This window comes from Nannospalax galili, unplaced genomic scaffold (assembly GCF_000622305.1).
Source record: "Nannospalax galili isolate Female #2095 unplaced genomic scaffold, S.galili_v1.0 scaffold2818, whole genome shotgun sequence".
NCBI lineage: Eukaryota > Metazoa > Chordata > Mammalia > Rodentia > Spalacidae > Nannospalax > Nannospalax galili.
The window spans coordinates 214,974-220,571 of record NW_008341201.1 but is presented as its reverse complement, the minus strand read 5'-3'; the positions used below and the strand labels follow the sequence as shown (position 1 = coordinate 220,571).

The window sequence follows — 5,598 nt, the reverse complement described above, 5'->3', positions numbered from 1 at the left end:
AGCCTGGCTCCCTGGGACCTTGCTCATATGAACCTACAGCAGTGGTGTCAACATGCACAAGACCCATGCAAACTCAAGCAAACAAAAACCGAGCATAGGACTGTGAAAATGGGACCCAATCTTAGCTGAAGAACAACTGGCAGCTGATTACTGCTGGGTTAGGTACAGTTGGTCATCATACAAGGAGGGACTTTAGATAGGCTGACTAGACCTCAGTGGATGAACTTGCACAGAGGGACATTTGGGGACACTAACTTGACTCAATAGACCTTAACAGCAATGACAGAATGCATGAAATCCAGTTTGGGGTGGGGGGGAGCTATGGAAGGGTGCCAATGGGAAGGGAGTATAAAGGTGATTAAGATGTCCTATATGACATACACATAAACTCAATAAAATATAAAATAAAAAAATTTTCAAAGAAAAAAGGTTCCAGATTCAGAATCAGAGAAAGAGAACACTACAAATAATGATTCTGCATTGGATAACTAGAATAAGGGTTCCCTTGATTAAGAGAAAGAAACTGAAAGGTTTGAAAAGGAAAATAAGAAACAAAATTTCAGACACATTAACATCTGAGACTGCATGACCTTTCAATGATGATGTGAATCTGCCAGGTGGACACTCAACTCTAGAGCTTCAAAGGAATGTCTGATCTAAAACTAAATCCTCAAGATAGAATATTATTTAAGAAAATCAAATTTTTTCTTTTTAATTTTTATTTATTTATTTTGATTTTATGTGTATGAGTATTTCACCTGCATGTATTGAAACGCACCTGTGTGGTGCAATGCCTGCGAAGGCCACAAGAGGGCACCAGATCCTCTGGAATGGAGTTATGGACAGTTGTTAGCTGTCATGTGGATGCTAGGAACTAAATCCAGGTCTCTGTGAGAGCAGTCAGTGCTCTTAACCACTGAGCAATCTCTCCACGCCAAATTACTATTTTCCATAAATTGATGTCACAATGCAAGCAATTGGTCAATCAATAGAATACTGATTTCAGATAAGATCTTGAAGTCTAAACTTTGACAGTCACATAATTTTAATTTAAGTCAAAGAATCGCTATAGTGTTTTGTGAACTGCTTCACATGGCAGCTAGCAACCATTTATCACTCTAGCGCCACTGGATCCAATGCCCTCTTCTGTCCTCCACATACACATACATATACATAATTAAAAATAAAATATTCTTTAAAAGCGTTTACTAGATGATCTGAATCAGTCTGATCAAAATAACATCATAGACATCAATGATAAAAGAAAAAAAGCAGTAGAAAATAAATTCAGTAAAATTACATAAAATAAGAAACAGGATAAGAAGTTTCCAGAAATCTCTTATCTAAAAACCTAAATGAATACTCTTAACTGAAAGATAGTCAAGTCATCCACATCCACAAGTCCATACTATACTGATAGATTCAAGCAACCACAGGTTGAAAATGCAGTAGGTATGCAATGACTGTACCTGTACTGAGCATGCATATACTTTTTCCCTTGTCATTACCAAAACAATGCAGTATTAACAACTATCTACATAGCATTATATTAGGTATAAGTAATATAGAGATGAATACGCTATACAGGAAGATGTTCAAAGATTATATATACTTTGTATTTTATGTAAGGGATTTTGATATTGAAGTATTTTCATTTCCATCAGGTGGGGGTGACAATGGGAAGGGAGTATAAAGGTGATTAAGATGTCCTATATGAAATATACATAAACTCAATAAAATATAAAATAAAAAAAATTTTCAAAGAAAGAAGGTTCCAAATTCAGAATCAGAGAGAGAACCAATACCTAAGGCTGACAAGGGAGCACTATAATTTAAATTTAAAAAAATTAATATGTTTTGCTAACTGCAAACTGCCTTTATGTAGCATATTATATACATATGTAGGTATGTGTGTATGGGTACAGGTCTATATATATAATTATTATATTAATCCTTAAGGTTTGTTCTGAATTGTTAATGATGTGGTTGTATTTTTTAATCTCCCGCTGCTGGAGATGAAAGCAAGTCTTTGCACATGTTAGGCAAGTCCTCTATTACACCCACAGCCCTTAATTATTAGTTTCACTAATCCTTATAACAATGTGTGGTACACAGTGAGTGAGCTAGGCATTTGATGATTACATAAGAAAATAAAATACGCAATTTAATAAAAAGAACCAAGATGGAAATATTAAAAAATAACAATAACTTATAAGAATGATTCAACACTTTTTTAAGTTATACAAAGAAAGAAAAGATTTGACTCTGGACCAAGTCACACTTCGACAATGTATCTGAAGGGAACAGACCTGGTTACTTAATAAACTGGATTATTAAATTGTCCTAAAATTGAAGTAGTCAAGTAATAAAAAATCTCTACCTATGAGATAGAAACACGGGTAATTAATATAATAGAAAAGCCAGACATGATGGTTCACACTTGTAATCACAACATTTGGGAGGCTGAGAGAGGAAGCTCTATGTCAAGGCCAGCCATGAGCTACATAGTGAGTTCCAGGCTGCCCTGAGTTATAATGAGACTTTCTCAAAAAAAGAAATAAAGTAATAATAATAGTAATAGAAAATGCTTTCTTTTCTGTAATAGTGATATCCATCATCTTAAATGAAAGCAAAGCATCTGTGGGAAAACAAGAGAGCTTTAGAAAATACATAAAAGTTTATGTGTAAAACTATAATTGACATGTAACACTCTATTTTGCCAATAAACCTTAAAATATTTTGTTTTATTCTTTAATGAATGCATCTGAAAATAGAGACTATCATACCTGCAAGCAAAGGACAAGGGAGTGGCTCCTGATACATTTGGCCTGTTAATATCAGCACCACTGTCTAGCAAGCACTGCACTGTCTGGGGGGAAAAAAACAAAAGTAAAGCTAGAGTAGTCAAACAAAAGATACAACTGTCAAAATTTTACTCCACATAAGGAGAGTTCTTCCCACAGTTTGAAGCTTTAAAAACAAAACGAGTGGGCGGGCACATGATTAGGGGGGTAAAAGTTCAAGCTGAGTTACTGCTCAGGTACTGTGTGATTACAGTAACTCCTGGGATGGCTTTCAATCTGCACCCAACTGTCAAATGTGACTACTCAGACTTGAAATGTGGCTACCACCAAGAAACAGAATTTATTTTAATTTTAATTATTCAATTTACATAATTACATACAGCTAGCAAACGGAACACTATTAATTTAGATAAGTAAATCGCAAAATTTATGAGTTTCTACCTCTTGGAACAAAATTGAGTACTGAGCTATAATTCTCTCAAAGTCAAGTATAATTGCTGAAGTACAAAATGTTACAAAGCTAAGAAGCCATGTCCATATTGCTCATATTAGCTGCATTTCTGAGAGTCCTTCATACGTATTCTGTCCCCTGCAACCATTTCACTCACAGTGACAAAAAGCAAGATGATAAAAAATCTTGAAAAGTATACTATTGATGATTAGGGATAGAACAAAGCCCACCTGAAAAACCTCAAAAATAATGTTTTCTAGTTTGATTCCTATGATCCTCATTTGAGTTTCTCCTGCCAAAAGGAAGAAAGCATGTAAAGACATTAAAGAAAATACCTTTTAGAATTAAGTTGCTTGATAATACCTTTGGATTGAGCACATATATTCACTGCTGCTCTAAACCCTAGTACTACATCAGAACACATCACAATGAACACCTACACAAGAACAAGACAGAATTCAAAAGCATACTACAAAAGTCAGTAAGTTCCTCATAGAGGGCATCTGGCAATAGCAGTAGATATTTTGATTTTCATGACTGGGGAAAGGAGAATGCTTATTGGTAGCTACTGAACAAAGATTTTTCTTTGTAGGAAGTAGTATTGCAACATTATAGGGTTGTATGAGAAAACTGCAGGGATGCAGCCAAACATCCTACCATGCAGAGAACAACCCTCACAAAGGCAACACTGGAATGTAACAGTTTTCTTAAAGCCTTCAAATCTGTAAAGTACATTATTTCAAAGGTGTAACTCTCTAGTTGTCAAAGCTATTATTCAAATATAAGGTTAAGGGGCTAGAGAGATGGCTCAGCAATTAAGAGCATTGGCTGTGCTCGCAGAGGACCTAGGTTCAGTTCCTAGAACAACCTTCTGTAACTCTAGTTCCAAAGGATCCAAAGCCCTCTTCTGACCTCCGCAGGCACACAGGTGCACTGACATGCATGCAGGCAATACACTCATACACATAAAATAAAATAAAAATATTTTCAAAAATAAAATATTCAAATAAACAGTCAAAAAAGTATTCTTATTATTTTATTATTTTATAAAATACCTAAAATGCTCTATGGGGGAGGGGGAGGGGAATTTACCTGAGTATCTCTGGAAGCTTTTGAAATTTGGGCGTTAGTATCTGGGCTTGTTGAATCAGCAAGAGAGGGGTGAGGATTAATTTTGCTGATGGGTGGGTTTTGTCTGACTTCTGTTGAATCTGCTACTGGGCAGTCTGCAGGTTTTTTTTATCGCTTAAAACCTCTCTTTTATTATTTTCTGGTGCTTGTAAGCTTTACTCAATCTTAGGTGGGTTTTATAAGCATTGCTGGATGGCTGCCATTATCGGGAAAAAGGAAAGGGGAAAATTATGCCTTTCTTGGATTTCTTTTTTACGAGCCAGATGCGAAAGAAAGTTCCATACCTCTGGATCAGATATGTCTGCTGATAGGATCCAGGGTGCAAACTGATACACCTCATTCCAAAATTTTAAGCTTTTCTTTTGGGAGATCTTAAGCCCTCGAGCTCCAGGTGCTTGGCAGGGGCTAGTTAATTTAAATTCTCACTGAACCGGTTTCAGCTGTGGTTTGAATGCCTGGGGGCAGGGAAACAGAGCTGACTAGAGGAATCTGCCTGACTCTAAAGCTTACGTGGAGATCCCTGGAACTTTGGGGATTTTTTTTCTAGCAGTGTTCAGATAGAAAAGTGGGGTGAAGTGATGGTCCCCAAGGGAACATTCCTGAAATTAAAATTTCAGGGGATTCCACTTTGGCTTCCAGCACAGGGCTGCCCGCAAGTTTGAGAAGGTGGTGGCCGCCCTAATGGCTTTTAACTGGCCGTTGCGTTACCAGGTTTTGATATTAGAAAGATACAAAGATAGAGGTCTTTTGTCTACATCTGTACAGGCAGTCGGGGTCCGTTAGGGGGTCAGAGAAACCTTCAGCCAACATCAGGGAGTAGCCCTGACGAGGAAGCCTCAGTTGTCTCTCTGTCCCTAGCGGTTCCACGCGAAGACTTCAGACCGGAAACAAAAGGAGGAAATTAGAAGAGATTTTTATTACCCTCCTGGTGGGGGAGGGATATTCACGAATCCTGCGTTTCTGTGGGCACCTGCTCCTAGCTGGCACGAGGTTCAGAGACTCTCACGTTGGGCTCCAGATACGGGGCGCGCGGTCCCGCAGGGATCGGTCCCCTGCGCGCACCCTGGAGGGCAGCGAGTTCCACGGGGATCAGCTTCTCTGTTCTCAGTCGCGCATCGCTGTCCGCCGCTTGAGGTGCTGAAGGTCTCGCAGCACCGCGGCTCCACGTCTCTGTTGTGGCAGCGGGTCTCAGCTTCTCCGCTGCTTCCCTGC

The 5,598-nt window shown here is 38.3% G+C and overlaps 1 protein-coding gene across 3 annotated transcripts in view; it reads right to left on the bottom strand.

Annotated features, from left to right (window-relative positions):
- Positions 1-5,598, bottom strand: part of LOC103737032 (E3 ubiquitin-protein ligase HACE1) — a 74,363-nt gene that overhangs the window by 34,921 nt on the left and 33,844 nt on the right. Inside the window, exon 6 of one of the 3 annotated variants that reach the window (XM_017799054.2) lies at positions 2,787-2,869. The exons of the other annotated variants lie outside the window; for them this stretch is intronic. The gene's annotated coding sequence lies outside the window, so the exon portion shown is untranslated. The remainder of the gene's footprint in view (positions 1-2,786; positions 2,870-5,598) is intronic. 3 annotated transcript variants of the gene reach the window in all.